The sequence below is a fragment of the Eumetopias jubatus genome, unplaced genomic scaffold (assembly GCF_037043125.1).
Source record: "Eumetopias jubatus isolate StellerSeaLion01/CBP00866 unplaced genomic scaffold, mEumJub1_p1.0 scaffold_5, whole genome shotgun sequence".
NCBI lineage: Eukaryota > Metazoa > Chordata > Mammalia > Carnivora > Otariidae > Eumetopias > Eumetopias jubatus.
The window spans coordinates 7,709,963-7,728,509 of NW_028274811.1; the positions used below are offsets into that span (position 1 = coordinate 7,709,963).

Below are 18,547 nucleotides of genomic sequence, written 5' to 3' on the forward strand. Positions count from 1 at the left end.
TATTTGATATGGACATGTTTTTTTTTTCTTATTTAGTCAGTTGATGTAATGAATTGCATTAAATGATTTTGGAGTGTTGAATCAATCTTGCATCAACTGAATAAATCTACTTCATTGTGGTGTATAATTCTTTTTATGCATTGTTGCACTCAATTTGTAATGTTTTTTTTTTGAGGACGTTTGCATCTATGTTCATAAGAGACACTGATGTGTATTTTTTTATATCATTGTTGGAATTATAATAGGGTAATGGTGATATCGTAGAAGGAATCAGAAATATTTCAATTTCTTTTATGCTCTGAAAGGAATTGTAGATAATTAATAAAAGTGGTTCCTTTAAAGTTTAATAGAATTCACCAGTGAACCCACCTGGTTTCTGTTTTGAAAGGTTATTTATTATTGATTCAAATTATTCAATGGATATAGAATTTCTCTATAAATTCATTCTTCTTGATGAAAGAAGGATGCTACTTCTCTATAAACTCATTCTTTTTAATGAGTTTGTCAAGTTGTGTCTTTCAAAGAATTTGAAAAATATTTGCAATTGTTAGATCTTCTTGTTGGGTAGACCCCTTAATTATGTTAGAGTGCCCTTATTCATCTTTTGTTATCTTTGGTTTAAAATCTAGTTTGTCCAGTGGCACCTGGGTGGCTCAGTCGTTAAACGTCTGCCTGCGGCTCAGGTCATGATCCCAGGGTCCTGGGATCGAGCTCCTCATTGGGCTCCCTGCTCCGTCGGAGGCCTGCTTCTACCTCTCCCACTCCCTCTGTTTGTGTTCCCTCTCCCACTGTGTCTCTCTCTGTCAAGTAAGTAAAATCTTTTTAAAAAATCTTCTTTGTCTGATATAAATATGGCTACTCTGAATTTCTTGTCACATCCGTTAGCATGGTCAATTGTTCTCCATCCACTCACTTTCAATCTGGAGGTAGCTTTACATCTAAAATGAGTCTCTTATAAGCAGCATACAGATGGATTTTGATGTTTTATCCATTCTGATACCCAATGACTTGATTAGAACACTTATTCCATATACATTCAGAATAATTTTGACATAAAAGAATTTAGTGCAATTAGGGGGCACTTGGTGGCTCGGTCGGTTAAGTGTCTGCCTTTGGTTCAGGTTATGATCTCAAGGTCCTGGGATAGAGCCCCACATCAGGCTCCCTGCTCAGCAGGGAGTCAGCTTTGCCTCTCTCTGACTCCCCCCCACTCATGCCTTCTCTCTCTCTCAAACAAATAAAATCTTAAAAAAAAAAAAGAAAGAAAATTGGAAAAACAGTTAAAAAGTTTTCATGGTACCAAACCAAGAGACAATAGCAGCTGATCTCAAGGGTCTGCATCCGAGCTGTTGAGAAGTGGGCATATATGGAACATTTTTTAAAGATACAGCCTACAGGTTTACTGGTGAATTGGATATAAGAAATAAGAGAAGGAGAGGAGTCAATAATAATTCTAAATTAGAGAAAAACTATAACATTATCCAATGGGGACAAATATTTAAAAAAAAACCCATAAATTCCTACAGAGCACTAAAAACAACAACGACAACAAAACGTGACAAAAAAGTGTTTGGTAATGCAGGGGGGAGAAGTCTATAGCAGAGGAAATTCCGTAGCCATTTTGCATGAAAAATAAAACACTGTCAATACTCCTTATCCATGTTATAATCAGTATGTTTAATGCCAAGTAGCGTATTTTGCTCAATATCTTCCTGGAAGCAGTGGTCATGTATATCGTGGTAAACATTCCTGCAACAGATAAGATATTAAATTTTAGAAAATAAGCAAAAATCAATATTGGCTTATGGTATAAGTAACTTGGAATATGGTTGGATTTAACCAGAAAACCATAAAAATGTTCAGATACTTATAGGGGGACACACAACTAATACAGAAAAATGAAGGGTCCTAAACAGTTATAAATTCTAGTTTTCTAAAATGACAATTGTAGCAAAATTTACACATTTCTTAAATATAAATTCATGAAGAAATTTGCAGTAATTATATAGGGACAATTTTCCCCCTGGAACTTTATGAAAGAGGATGTAAAGTAATTGTATTATTTTTTTAGATGGCAAGGTAGAATACAGAGGGTAGGATACATAATTGTAATTCATCTTCATGTACTCTGAAAATTATGGAATTCTGAATCAAAGCTTCATTTGTCTTAGATTTCTTTTGAGGGTATTCGTTGCAATGTGAATTGGAGGGATATCATGATGAACTTCATGCATCAATCACACATTTTCAAGAATTATCATCACAAAGAGAATATGGTTCTATATACTCCAATAACCCGCTACCCAGTGCACATGTTAAAATAAGTCTAATACATCACATCCTTGCTTCTATAAATCCTTCGATAACTGTCTCTAACAATGTAAGCCTCTGTAAACATGATTATTTTACCATGATACTTTCTCTATCATTACTTAGTTTCATAAAATATTTAATGTTAAAATTTCAAATGTTGTGTTTTTTTTTTTTAAGATCTTATTTATTTCACAGAGAGAGACACAGCTAGAGAAAGAACACAAGCAGGGGGAGTGGGAGAGGAGGAAGCCGGCTTCCCGTGGAGCAGGGAGCCCGATGCGGGGCTCAACACCAGGACCCTAGGATCACGACCTGAATCGAAGGCAGACGATTAACCACTGAGCCACCGAGATGCACCCAAAGATTTCAAATATTGTTATGTGTAAAAATTTTAGTCCAAAAGAAGTCCATCTAATTAAATATTTTTAAGGCTCTTTTTGTCTATATTATCCTACTAATTAAAAATAGGTATTATTTATTTAAGAAACTGAGTGTTTTTTTTTTCTGTAGGGTAACCCATACCCTAGGTTTTGTAGGTTTCATTTGCATGTTGTTGAGGAGAGTGATACTTTGTTCCTGTATTGCCTGTGGATTATTCCAAATAGTATAGGAAGAAAACAAACTTCATGTGCTTACTCTTAGTTATCAAAATACATTAAAAATGCTATTCTGAATGAAATAATTTAGTACCCATGTAAGAGAGAAACCTGACAGAGGATCAGAATTCTTTTTTTTTTTTTTTTTAATTCATTCAAGTCACAGAGATACAGAGAGAGAACATGAGTAGGGGGAGAAGCAGAGGGAGGGGAGAACCAGGCCCCCCACTGAGCAGGGAGCCCGATGCGGGGCTTGATCCCAGGATCATGACCTGAGCCGAAGGCAGACGCTTAACCATCTGAGCCACCCAGGCGCCCCAACGATCAGAATTCAAAAGTCCCAGAGATAACATAAATAAATGGTGAAAATAGTGTGTTATTTTGGCTCACCAGGATGACTGGTGAGCCAAAATGGAAAAATGATATAGAGCCCTGGTTTATAGAATCAGATTCCAAATACCATTTAGACTTACCTAGAACACTCTATGAAAATTTAAGACAGTAATGGCAGGGGCTGAGGAGAAAAAGGGGAACTAAAAAATATTTAGGAGACAAAATAAAAATGATTAGGAGACAAAATTAAGATGATTTCATGGTTGTTTGGCTTTGCTTAAATGAGACAAAAGGATTTTGATTAAGGCTCAAATGTCAAAGTGTCTCTGTTACAAAACAGAATTCAACATAGTGACCAAATTGAGTTTCTTCAAGTATTTATGAATTAATTGGGCAGCATCCCATCTAGAAAATTAAAAGGAGCTCCAAAGTGTTGTGCAAAATGGGAAACATTTTTGGAAGAAGGGGACTGAAATAAGGAAAGAACAGATGACCCCATCATCCTTTATGGGAATAGAATGCATCTATCAGGTGGCTAACCTCAATAGTGATAACCAGGAAATTCCACTTTGACTGGTTTAAGATTACATTCCTACAAATCAGTTAGGTATTAAGTGTTGCTTTGTTGACATGGGAATTAGCACAAGTGACTGCATTTGGTGCCTATTGTCTCTTTTAAAAGATGCTCAGCTTAACTGACAGATGTGATCAACATCCAAGTGCCATTTCCAGGTACTGCTCGAAAGTTCTCACCCTTTTAGCTGATCCTCTGGTGGTATTCACAGATCATGACAATTTTTTGCTGAATCTCTATGGTATTTACTGGTCAGAGCTTCAGGGTCACATTTTTTTTTTTTTTTTTAGTTATTCATTCTCTCCCTAACTTTTCCTGCTTTACACTCTTAGGGAGATCATTTATTTGGTGGTTAGCAGCTGTGGGCACACATTTAAAGCTTTTGAGAGAATATAGCATACCAAGGATATTACTGTATTATTATTATTAGCGGCATGATTCTGCATGTTGAGAATGCATTTCAGAGCCATGATTCCAAAGGCCAAAACCAATCAAAATCCAATGTCATGGAAGGCACCCTCTGAAGGAATCACTTTTTAAGGCAAGTGTTTTGCTCTGTGATCTCATGTAACTGAATTTCAACTTTCCAGGATGTGTTAACTCAGGTGCACCAGGAGGTGTTGGCCACAGCACATCCACCTCCCTGCTCTGCTAAAAGATAATCCAGAACTATCTTATGGAGAACAACTTTGGCCAGAGAGCCTAAGGAGGTTTGTCTGGCAACTATTGTCTCAGCAACAGATTCTCTGATATTTTCAAGTGTTATGGAGAGGCTCCTGATTATAGCCTCGTTTACATTTATTCATAGCTAGAGGACAATGATCTAACAAAGAAAGCTTATTTTGAATCGTGAATATTTCCTGCCAAGTCCCATATGAGTTCATGGCTCAGGACTGGAAAAGAGACAGCCATGGCGTCCAGTACAATTTCTGGGTCTGCAGACCACACAGGTGGTTTTATTCTGGTTGTACGCGCCCTGTGTTCCTTTCTTTGTGAAAAGCCTGGGTGTAAGATTCCCTGGGTTTGAAGTTGTTAACCAAAGACAGAGTGTCTGTAGTACTATGAACAGATCAAACATTTTGATGACAATATAATAGTCTGAACATTACCCCCTAGCACTGGCCTGGGAGATATTGATTTTTTGGCATAATTCTTCCAAGCCAATGACAGAATAAATGTAAAAGAAGGAGAAGGAGAAGAGGAAGAGAAAGAGGAAGAAGAGGAAGAAGGAGAGGAATGGGGAGGGGGAGGGGAGGAGGAGGAGAGAGGAGGGCAACAAAACAACAAGAGCAGCAAGAAGGAGAAGGAAGGGTTTCATGTTTAGTTAAAGTGTGAAGTCTCCCAGGGTCTTGGCAGGAAGTAGTTTACATTGATGTCAGCAAGGTCTCTTACTAGTCAGTATAACTTGTAGGTTTCCAGTCTTTGCGCTGGACAAGGTATCTAGTGAAACTTCCTTTAGCAGTGAAATATACACGCCTAAGTTTCTAGTCTCAAAGATTTAAGGGGGTCTTTGTTCTTAGTAATTTCAAATCCAAAGGTTGGCAACAAATTGGAAATGTTACTTTGTGCAGTCCTAGCCAAATACCCGAGCAGCTAGAAGAAACCTGGATCAAGTCCAGTTTAAAGGTATATGACAAACTTCAAAGACCTTTAACAGGATGGGAGTATAATATCTACAGAGGTGTAAACATAATGTTCTCTTTATAATTATTCCACTTTTCTCTCAGATATTCACAGTAAAACTCATTTTTTTATGCCTAAAATGTGGCCTGAGTGTTTATTTAAGTCCAGCAAGAGCAGTGCTTGACCCTATATGGTCTTTGTAAGGCAGCATTGCTGGACCTTTTCATAAGGAATCTCCCCTGGAACCTCTAAGACCTCTGATTTGAAGAAGCCAACCAATGGATTTGCCATCAGGTTGTGCCTACCAATACCATGCCAGTCAAAGCTTTGGACATGGAATCAATTTTTCTAAGTGTGTCCTGTTCCAAGGAGAACAAATTCTTACTCAACTTATGCGACTAAGTAGCTAATTGCCATGAAGAAAATATGCAACCATTTTCCATTTTGGAGGGGTCAGAAAAGGAGAAAAAATAGTATTTCTTCTTTGTTTAAAAAGGTATACTTTACAAATAACTCTAAGTTATGCATAGTATAAAAGACAAGTTTTCCTTAAATCTGGAGAAACAGAACTATAAGGAACCAGCAATGATTCCAAAAAAATGTGGGGCGCCTGGGTGGCTCAGTCGTTAAGCGTCTGCCTTCGGCTCAGGTCATGATCCCGGGGTCCTGGGATCGAGCCCCGCATCGGGCTCCCTGCTCTGCGGGAAGCCTGCTTCTCCCTCTCCCACTCCCCCTGCTTGTGTTCCCTCTCTCGCTGTGTCTCTGTCAAATAAATAAAATCTTAAAAAAAAATAAAAACATGTGATAAACCTATAAGCCTTCTCCTCAACTTATTCAATCTGATTTAATTAATACATATTCCTCTTGAATCCTGTTTTTCTATTAGTTCTGGAAATTCTTAATAGTTGTTTTGTGATCTTAAAGTTTATCAAAACTGGTACTTGTCAAAGTTCTTTCCATGAGTTTCCTTGAGAATGAATCCTTTGGGCAGTAACATGTTGCAAAAGCATCTGAGCAAAACGGTGACTCTGTAAATGACAATGATTAAAGATCTGGTAAGAATTATTAGAGTGAAACTGAGAGTGAAATTTGATTATTTTAGTAATATCCAACCTTTGAAGATAGCTGGAATTGTAACTGATAACAGTATACCAAGACATACCAGATTTCTAGGAATTTCATACAATTTTGAACACTTATACACTACACAAACCCAACATAATGAAAACTGAGTATTGCTTTTTATATAACAGTACTTGCCTTGAAATTTAACATATCAAATGAACCTAATTAGTTTAACTTCATCCCACTCCTTTTTTTTAAATAATGAGAACAAAAAATATCTTGAGACCTATCAGACATTCTGATAAATACCAGTTAGTTCAAGGTCAAAAAGATTTTATTTAGAATTTCATTTTTGGGAAGTTTGTCAAGAAAACCAAAAGGTTTTAAAACATTTGGTAGAATAGGATCATAGATCACTGGGAAATAATACTTAGTTTTCCACTTAACAATGGTGACAAAGACTTTGCAATGAAATACAGAACGTTAAATAGTTATACAATTCCTTTTATTTTTGTTCTACAATTTCTTATTAAGAGCAGATCATAAAAATTGTCCTTTCAGCAGATAAAAGGAAGGCTGGGTTTAATTTTACATAAGTACACTATTGATATTAAAGGTTATTTTTAAAACCCTTGTAACAAAGGAATCAATGTTATCCAGCTTTACAGTGCATAAAAGTCTTTTCCCAAGATTACTTTTTGAGAAAACATCTACAATATTTTTCCTATGTTGTCTCTTCTACCCAATTCTGAAATAAACACTTTCACTTTAGGACAAAAGTACTTTTTTTTTTTTCCCCTAAACAAAAGTGCTTGCCCATACCTTCTATTTTTTCTAGCAACTTTTAAACTTTTTCTTATATACAGAGGTGATTCTCTTATACTTCCTAGTAGCTTTGATTGCATTTATTAGAATTCTTAACCCTTAACAACCTTTATTTCAAGTGAAAACAGGCAATGAAGCAATTGTAAACTGTCTTTAACAATAGCATTCTGGGGATTTGGAAACTTTTTTAAAACATTTGGTAATTTTGGAAACTTATGCTTTCTAATAGTACCTTTCTCATCATGGCACAACACATGTTTGCAAACTGCTCCAAACATCACTAGTGCCTCTGTAAAAGAAAGCCTGAAGAGAATCAATCCATGTTTATAGTAATTAATGTTTCAGTATTATATCTCATTTTGAAATGATCTAGTTCTTTAATAACTATACATGATTTAATTTAACCTAGCAAAACTGTTACCAAAAAAATATTAAAATGTACTAAACCCTTTTTCTCACTTATATTTATTTAATTTCCTTGTTCTCAACAATTATTTTAGATTACTTATAAAAATGTATGATGCCGTGTTATTTTCTTTACTGACAAATTTCCTTACAGATAAAATTAAATATTTGACTCATAAACCCAGGTTAAAAAAAAAAAAAACTTGCATGTCTTCATTCTGTTCAAGGTTGATAACTCTAAACAAATGTCTGTTCTAATCAAGCCACCAATTATAAACTAGCTTTCAGGTACCATATGTTATATTATGTATGAAAGGCATTTTGATCAATTTCTATTATATTCTTGTGAAATTCAGGAATCGTTTAATTTATTTATATGCTTAGTTTTCTTTAAACCAATTAAATAGGGCGCCTGGGTGGCTCAGTCATTAAGCATCTGCCTTCCACCTCAGGTCATGGTACCTGGGTCCTGGGATGGAGCCGCATCGGGCTCCCTGCTCCAAGGGGAGCTTGCTCTTCCCTCCCCCCTCCCCCTGCTTGTGTTCCCTCTCTCGCTGTGTCTTTCTTTGTCAAATAAATAAAATCTTAAAAAAAAAAAAAGAATTTTCACCCTGAGGTTGGTATTTTATTTTTTTTCTTTTTTTATTGTTATGTTAATCACCATATATTACATCACTAGTTTTTGATGCAGTGTTCCATGATTCATTGTTTGTTCATAACACCCAGTGCTCCATGCTAATGGACACCAAAAGCTGAGGTTGGTATTTTAAAGACATGAGCTAGATAAAATTTCCTGGAGGGATCGATAGAACAATTTTATCTCAAAGACACAGGGAAAAACTGTAAGCTCTTCCAGAAAGACTTTGGTTTCCTCAGGCCAGATTTTTTTTTTTGAACCATACTTAAAAGTGTTTTGAGATAAGTAAGGGAGGATTTGGGATTGATAAAAAATAATAGGTGGACTTTGCACTGCCTCTAGAGCTGTATTTGTAGTTTTGAAAATATTTGTCCAATAAGCACATTTGCTCTCAATTTCTAAAAATCTGGGTTGCAGCCCAAATGACACCATAGTTTGATCCAATAGATCCAACTAGATTATCTCATTTTATATATATTATAAGGAGAAGATCTCCAGCTCAAATGGAAATCAAAAGGGTTTTAAGTTCTGTATTTAGAGCTCCTTGCATTTGGAATGCTTCCAAAATCCTTTTCAGAAATGCAGAAGATTTTCCTCTTGCTCTGGGTTTGGAGTCTCAGTTTAGATTGGAAGGAAGACTAAGAAAACTTCATTTTGGTTTTGAATAAAGCTTTTGATATGGAAACGTTCTGTTTACATTGCTCCTTACAAATCCCTTTAAATGTCTTGTCAGTTTTCAGCTGTGCAAACAGGACATATTTCTGTCAGCACCAAACAAATCCATGGACTGAAGAGATATTACCAAAGAAGGTGCAAGACATATTTCATTTTCTAGTCTCGAATGGGTATTGCAGACAGAGATCTGGGAATGTTGACTCTGGGAAAACTTCTCACCCTTTGTTGGGTTCTGCCAGTTTTCCAGGATTCCATCTACAGGCTCTGAGTTGGGTTGAAGTAAAGAATGGACCTCCAGGACCTACTAGAGTTTGGCAAGACATTTTCTTAATTTAACTGTTAGTTTCTATAAGCTATTAAATAGAATAATGAGACAGTCTATCAGAGAAGTACTAAGAGTCTCATAAACTCTGGCAGGGGCCTTCCTCAAAAATAGATATGGGGGTGTCTGTGAGACCACTGACTTGGTGAAGTTTTGTTTACACATGCAATTTAGACAAAGGAGAGCAGTAGGAGATGCATTGGTCTTATACTCTTTCATTTTAGGTAGTCTTGTGTCTCTCATTTTTCATGAAACTTTTGCAACAAGTCTCTCAAATAAATCTAATTTGGAATCTTGAAACATGTTAGAGGTTTTTGCATCCCACTAAAACATAGGTATCCCACCCTGTTTGCTTAATTTGATAACCCTTACCTTCAAGTGCAGGTCTTCCAATGAGCTAATTGGAACATTTCACATAAAGGCCATAGAAATTTCCCTGAGGGCTGGCAACAGTTTGGTACTGCCATTAACTGTAATATCCACATTTCTGTCTACCCATATCTAGCTATAAATGGGTTCAGCCCACACTTCTGTCTGGCCATTTTTTGAGCCCACAATCTGATGGTGAGCAAGATAAGTTTTTTTTTTTTGGTTGTTTTGTTTTCAAATTGTATATATAGATTTTATATGTACATATAATATATATATATATTTTTTAATTTTAGTATGTTATGTTCGTCACCATACAATACATCATTAGTTTTTGATGTGATGATCAACGATCCATTGTTTTTGTATAACACCCAGTGCTCCATGCAGTACGTGCCCTCCTTAATACCCGTCACTGGGCTAACCCATCCCCTCTCCCCCCTCCCCTCTAAAACCCTGTTTGTTTCTCAGAGTCCATAGTCCCTCAGGGTTCAACTCTCCCTCCGATTTCTCCCCCCTTCATTTTTCCCTTCCTTCTCCTAATGTCCTCCGTGCCAAGATAAGATTTTAGAACATGAAACACTTATCTTATCCAAATCCAGGTTGTTTTTAGTAAGATTTTGTTTTATATATAGCTAATTAAGGCTTCCAGGACCACAGTTCTTAGACATTAAGTGGTTGTCCCAAAATGTGGTAATTTTAACATTTTAGAATTTAAGTATTCCATTTTATTTATTTGTTTATTTACCTTTATCTAGGGGTTTAGGTCCTGCTGGGCTAAAATATTATCTAAGAATGATATGCATCTGTGTTAGGGATTGTGTGTGTCTTAAAGTGTACCTTGTTCCATGGACATTTTCTTGAGATAGGCAGATGACCTAAGGTCAAGCTAACCCACTTCATGATCATTTTTTTTTTTTTTAGCAGAGATGTTTGTGCATTAAGCAGGAAATGCTATAACAGCTTTAAGATGGTCAACCCATGCCCACCAATTTTTGTTCTTTCTTGCTTCCCAGATTCCATTAGCAATAGCTTTATCTATAGAAAACAAGACAAACGGACAGGTGCACCTTAACACACCAGCAGTAACCAATAAATGTTAGTGCACACTGCACGAGCAAAGGCCCTGCATGTTCCACTAGCAGCTCCTATGGAACTCAGGACTGGAGAATATATGGGATCAGCAAACCTAAAATGTGAGGACTGTGGCCTGAACTGAGGACAAGGAAAAGTGGGAAATGGCCGAACCAGTGGAGCCCGAGAATGAGGATTTCGCACTGGGCTGGACTTTCAAAAAGGGTAATTCCAGACTGGAAACTCAATGAAATTGAGATCTTGACACAAACAGAACGGAACCCAGAACTGAGAAGATCTTGCATAATACCCTCCAAACTGGTGAGAAAGGCAGAGAACTCAAGAGGGCTCACAGGTACCGTGCCTGTGTTTCAGGTTGTCCCCAAAGCCATCTGAAGTCCCTTCAATCTCACCACTGCTCCCAAACCTGTTTAAGTAAAATACAACTCAGTCAATTTAAAGATCAATCTTGCTTTCCTCAATATTTCTAAATGAGGGAGCACTCCTCCTGCCAAATACAAAGGAGGTCTAAGGAATTGTATAAAATGGGAGCCTTTTATAGGCAGAAGGGAATAGGGACAAAGAAAGACTGATTCCCCTATATTCTCTTGGGGCCTCAAAGGGATCTCAAAGACAGTCTGTCTCACAACTGACCCAAAATTTTCAGATTGACTAGGACCATGTGAGTGGAAGACAGCTGAGTAATTCTACATCTTAGAGGCATCATTTCTCAGCTTTCCAAATTCTCTGAAGTAGATGCTCATCAACATTGAAAAAATGGCAGATGATTTGAATACTCTGTTTTCTCCCTTTGTGGCTCTTTCTGCAGTTAAAATATTATGGTGGAAGGAATGGCCTGTAGGAGCAGACGCAATAGGTGGGAGTTAGCCTATGGCTTTTCTGAGCCAGAAGACTGCTGGAATGAAGGATGTCTGGAAGATCGTTCTGATAGCTTGAAGGATTTCCCAGTCTTTGCTTATGATGTCTTGATCTCTACTTCCAGGGTGGTAGGCATAAAAAATTGAATTAATCTTGCTTTTGTAGGAATGTCAAGAAGAGGAACTTTGATGATGCCACTGAAAGGGAACACAATTTGCCACCTTAAAATATGCCTCTTGGGAATAAGGATTATTTTTGGCTGGTTATTTTTAAGAAAGAGTAGACATAGAAAAACACGGAAAACTAGAATAGAAGTTATCCTTTTGGAAGAGACATAGATGGTTTTAAAGGGCATTTTCATCTGTAAGGTTGTCTCCCTCTCTGTCCCAGAAGGATGGGCAAATCTCTAGAAACTCTGATCAGTGGAGAAACCAGTGAGTTAAATTTGCACAACCACCATACCCTGGTTTAGTCTGCCTTTTCTGATAACCTCTCATAACTGCCTTTCTCATTCCCTAACATCTTTTGTCTTTATCTGAAAGTAATTTTTAAAGTAATGGCATGAGCAATCTCAGGGAGTCACTCAATTTCTCGGGATCTCTCCATATACAGGAGATATCATGTGTTAATAAATTTTTGTTTGTTTTTTTTCCTGTTAATCTGTTTTTTAAGATTTATTTATTTATTTATTTGAGAGAGAGAGAGAGAGAGAGAGAGAGAGAGAAAGTACGGGGTGGGGGGGCAGATGGAGAGGAAGAAGGAGAGAAGCAGACTCCTTGCTGAACCAGGAGCCCTATGCAGGGAATCGATCTCACAACACTGGGAATCATAACCTGAGCCAATACCGTGTTGGACACTTAACTGACTGGGCCACCCAGGTGCCCCACCTGTTAATCTATTTTTTATTGCATGGGGTGTCGCAGCCAAGGACCTAAAAATGTAGAACCGTTATTCTGCCCCCAACACAACATATCCTGACACTATCAAGGACCGTGCCTCCATCTTGCTTTCCAGCAAACTAAGTCCAGAGACGGTGTGGTTTCCCTTAGGCCATGGTATTTCAGGGCCAACAAATGTTCCAGTTCTCCTCATTTCCTCCAATATTCAGTACCTGAAAGAGATAAGGAGTCTGTAACGGGTATCCCTGCACAACTCCACATTCCCTCAGGTTATTTCCAAAGATAACCATTGACAAAAACAGCAGACATTCCCACATTTTCCTGATGTGCATGACAAGACTCCCTTCTTACTCATTGTACCTTTCTCAAAGCTAGCCTCATGGGTGTGTGACCTGTGGGCTTGCTTGTGGTCCCACACTCAGAAAGGTTCCTGCGTGGCTTAATGATCCAATTTTGCCACCTTGAAATTTTTAACAATGTTCTCTCTGAGTCTGCATGTGAGCAGAGGAGCCGGGGCAGCACTTGCGTGTGACTTTGGTCCAGCAACATCGCCTGGACACACGGGCTCAGGCAGCATGCTCACACAGCAGTCGCCCTGGCCTCCTCATAGGAACACACACATCTTGCTCAGGTGCCAAGGACCCCAAGGGAGTAGGTCTGTTGGGACTGGGACAGACTGGGGACAGTGATGACAGCAGCAACCGCAGAGGAAGCAACAATGGTGGAAGGACCCACAGCCAGGAGAGAGAAGGAGCTCGGCCTGACAACCCAGTGATGCATGGTAGGGGCACGGGCAGACTTCCATCCCACTGCCCATTCCTAGGTCATTTACAAAATTATTGACTATCCAGCCTGAGAGCTAGTATGGAAATGTTATGGAGCTTAATCAGTAATCTCTCTTCTTTTTTAAGATTTTATATTTATTTGTCAGAGTGAGAGCGCACAAGCAGTGGGTGCAGCAGAGGGAGAAGCAGGCTCCCCGCGGAGCAAGGAGCCCATACATGGGACTTGATCCCAGGACTCTGACATCATGACCTGGGCTGAAGGCAGACACCTAACCGACTGAGCCACCCAGGCATCCGTTAAGCAGTAATCTTTGTCAGTAAATTATCACAGAAGAAAAGCACACATATTGTCGTTGCAATAAAGTATGTCGGAAAGTTATTAAAATGAATAAAATAATCCAAAATCTATAGTTTTAAAAAGTGCTGCAACACTGCAAAATCAATGCAAACAGGTTTATAAATAAGTATACAAGTTAAAAATCTTTAACATATTTAAAAATTAATATATTACTGATGGAAAAATATTGTATATAAGCTTTCAGAAACCAGAAAGAAAAAAAAATAACAGCAATTTGCCTTCTCATTGAAGACACAGTGGCGAAATGAATAAATGGGTTTTGAAACATGAAGTGACTTCCACATTCTATATAAAGACCACAGATTATCAGAAATTAGAAAGGATTCATTAAAATTAAATTTATGTTTAAAAGCAAGTTGAGATTAATGTATAAATTAATGGGTTGAAATCGATTTATTAAACAATGTTTTTAGGGAAAAAGAATCTCCTGGAGAAAAATCAAATCTACCTGTACTGAAATTTATATGTGGATATAATGTATCAGACATTCAGTCCAATGTTTTCACCATGCATATATAGTCCAAACAACTCCAGTAACATAAATCCAAAGACTCTTCTCAAAATTAAAAATCAGCAAAAATTGATTGCAGCTTATCTTTTGCAAGCAATGACTAACAACATTTTCAACTCCATTGTCAGAAAAATGAAGTTCCTAAGAGAATAAATTTCTGTAAAAATAAATTTGGAGAAAAGTGAGCCAAAAAAATCTTATTACCAATGAAGACATCACTGAACAGTGTATTACAATTCAGTATATATAAAATTATGACACAAAATTACTGTTGTCATTTGTATTGCATTTAGTAGATATTAATTAAGAGTGATGAAAAAAATTCTTTATACGTTAGCCACTTGCTTTTTGAACATGTGGCCTCATATTGTTTTTGTGCTCTTCCCTATAAATTATGCAGGGTGTGACATGTCTCTTCTCTGCCAAACCTGAGAAAGTGAAGACTATTTCTTCACTTACTACTGATGAACAATAATAACAATCGATCCAGGAAGTTCAATTAATTTGAGAGGATTTTGTTAGATTTAAGAGTGGTATCAGTTTGAAAAGTGATTTATCAATGAATAAAATTGGTGTACAGAAGCTGTTTTTCCCCAACCTGTTTCAATAAAACTATGAAATGTCTTGAGTGAAAAATAAAATATTACATGGCAGACGTGTTCTAACACAGGATAGCAGTGACCACTGTGTATGTATAGAGTGTGGGGATTGTCCTTGAAATTCTTAATTCCTAATAACTACACTAAACTTTTGACCCACTCAGCTTATAACTGACCTCACAATTTCTTGATTTCTGCTGGCATATGCAAGTCCTTTTACTTTTCTTGAGGAATACCTGATATGAAATCAATTTCCTAGGATTCATCTCCCTAAAAGGACCATAAACTTATTATATTTTGTTCAGAATGGTATAAGGACTTTAGAATCCCTGATGAAGTCTTAGCTAAATCTTTCTAAAGCTAAATTACCTTGAATTGAAAAAAAAGATAGTAATTGGCACAGATAAGTCACGAGCCTACTATGAGACGATAAAGAATTTTTCTGACTTTCAATGAGACCTAGATATTAGGGAAATATTTATTTTTCTGGTTATCTGTTTTTGAAAATAAATTGAAAATACTAGAACTTTTATGTCTAATGACAACTTCATTTAGAGAGTCTCCATTTTCATTTCTACATGACTAAGAACCATTTTCATAGAAAACATATTAGCAAAAAAGAGTGCATTTGAAACTTATGAGAAAAAGCACCGTAAAGAAAAAAAAAAAAAGGCTCATAAATACGGATACATTTGCAAGACAATTTTGTCCAGACACGAGTGATTTTCCTCTTCTTCTTTTTTTAATACATATTTTCATTTTTTCATCTGAGACAGAGATACAGAGAGAGAGCACATGAGCAGGGGAAGAGGCAGAGGGAGAGGAAGAAGCAGGCTCCCTGCTGAGGCAGGAACCTGATGTGGGGCTGGATCCCAGGACCCTGGGATCATGACCTGAGCCAAAGGCACACCCTAACCATCTGAGCCACGCAGGCGCACTGAGTAATTGTCCTCTCTTCTGATTTTAGTCCTTCCACTCTAAGCTTAAAATAATATTTTATTTACTGCAAACTGAGGAATGGACTTATAATCAATGTTTGGTACATATGCAAAAAACGTGTCTATATTTTCACAAAGCAGATTCTCTGAATCACTCTTCTCAGGGTCCCCATCACCTCCTTGTTTCTCAGGCTGTAAATGATGGGGTTGAGCACTGGGGTCAGGACAGTGTAGAAGACAGCCAGGACCGTGTCCTCTGTGGGAGATCGGAAGGACCTTGGGCATAGATAAGTGTAAACAAAGGGTGCAAAGTATAAAGTGACCACAGTGAGGTGGCTGCTGCAGGTTGGATAGGTCTTCTTCCTCCCCTCTGTTGGCTGCATGCGGCAGATTGGAAGGAGGACCCGTCCGTAGGAACATGTGATGCCAATGAAAGGAAACACAAGGAAGAGAATGGTGCTCCCAAACACTGTGCACTCATAAGCCCAGGTGGCCACGCGGCCAGGGTCAACATGGCGGGGACATCACCGCAGAAATGGTGGATGGCCCTGGGTTGACAATAGGGGATACGGAAGGCATAGACCGTGTGGGCACAGGAGTTGGCCAAGCCCGTTATCCAAGATCCTGTTATCGTTAAAACACACACTCTTTTGTTCATACGAACGGGAGCGTGGAGAGGAAAGCAAATAGCCACATAACGGTCATAGGCCATAGATATCAGGAGCAATGCTTCTGCACCTGCTAAAGTCAAGAAGAAGCAGCTCTGAGCCCCACACCCAGTGAAGGAGAGAGACTTGTTTCCAGCGAGATAATCCGAAGCCATCTTGGGAACAATTGTGGAGATGTAGCTCAGGTCAATGGGAGAGAGCTGACTGAGGAAGAAATACATGGGTGTGTGGAGACGGGTGTCTAGGAAGATGAGGAGAATCATGGGCCGGGTGCCAAATAGAGCCATCAGAAAAATAACAACAATTACAATAAAGAGGAACAGGCCAATTCTTGTTGGTGGGAACAACCCCAATCAGATGAAATCATTGATGTTTGCTTATAATTTTCCATGAGGCATTGATAGGATTTTCCTAAAAGCAGACAGAAAAGTAAGTCAAGTATGGAACAAGAGGATCTTTTGAATTTATCACTTTAGTCAGACTGTATTATTGAAAATCTTACAACTCCTAGGTGAAGAACTGAACTTTTCTATTTTAGAAAACAACAACGACAACAAAAACAATTTACTTTTTGAACCAGAGATTAAAATGAGGATGCAAGTATTAGTGGCCTATATCTTTTCTAAGAAATCTTTAAAGTCATTTAAAAAAAATTTGTATATTTGTTAAGAATTCATTAGGATAAGTATGCTTTACTACTGTACACAAACACAAGTATTGCCAAATCAGATGTTTATTCAAAATATTTGCATAGAAAATCAATGTAAATATATACTATATATTTAAGAATAAATATTTATGACCCATAAAGGATCATTTTTCTTTCGTATCTAAGACTTACTTCTAAAGCTGCAGCAACCTAACACCTTCTTTTGGAGCAATATTTCCTTCTTGAGTCCTCTTTACACAATAACATGTAATCAAACGTCCTTGAATTCAGGTAAAATTATTGCTTTCATCTGTTCTGAAATCATGAATGAATCTTTTTTATTATGTTCAGTTAGCCACTGTAGAGTACATCATTAGTTTTTGATGCAGTGTTCAATAATTCATTAATTGCATATATCACCCATGAATGAATTGTCTTATTGTCTAGTACTATTTAGATAAAATCATTCTCTTCTTCTCAACCAGTTTCTGAATGATACAGTTCAGGGATACCCTTCAACTAAATATCTCTACACCATACTCATGGTAGGTTTCACAAATCTGCCAGAGTTCTTCAAAATAGCATTTGTTTTATGTCTCTCTGCTTCTCTAACACTTATACAATACACACTCTTCTACGGTATTTTGTCTTACTCATTTTACACTTATTTTCTTTTTAAAAATTTTTGTATGAATTCTGGTTATTTAACATACAGTGTAATATTAGTCTCAAGGGTACAGCTTAGTGATTCCCGTCATCCATACAACATCCCATGTTCATCAGAATAGGTGCACTCTTAATCCCCATCCCCTACTTCACCCATCCCCCATCCACCTCCCATCTGGTTACTATCCCTTTGTTCTGTATAATTAAGATCTGTTTCTCGGGGCGCCTGGGTGGCTCAGATGGTTAAGCAACTGCCTTCGGCTCAGGTCATGATCCCGGAGTCCTGGGATCGAGTCCCACATCGGGCTCCCTGCTCAGCAGGGAGTCGGCTTCTCCCTCTGACCCTCCCCCCTCTCACGCTCTCTATCTCTCATTCTCTCTCTCTCCCAAATAAATAAATAAAATCTTAAAAAAAAAAGATCTGTTTCTTGGTTTGCCTCTCTCTCTGTCTTTTTTGGCCTTACGATCATTTGTTTTGGTTCTTAAATTCCACATATGAATGAAATCTTTTATTTACAACATTCTAATTCTAGATCAGTGTGAGAATTAATCACATATATTTGTCATTTCTCCCTCTTAAGAACCAAATATCATGACGATAAAGAATATATATAAGTCAAAATAGAACAGGTGACAAAAAGCACAATGAGAGAGAAAATATTTCAGGCCCTTTGAAAAAATGAACTTAGATAAAGGAATGATCAGTCACTTAAGTGGAAAAAAGGGAAATGGTACCCCAAGACTCTCATGGAGGTGTGAGGAGGAATTTGCCACTGACATCATA

The 18,547-nt window shown here is 37.6% G+C and overlaps 1 pseudogene; it reads right to left on the bottom strand.

The window, feature by feature from the left end:
* Positions 1-15,902: 15,902 nt before the first annotated feature.
* LOC114203011 (olfactory receptor 2L3-like) lies at positions 15,903-16,839 on the bottom strand (annotated as a pseudogene).
* Positions 16,840-18,547: the final 1,708 nt, after the last annotated feature.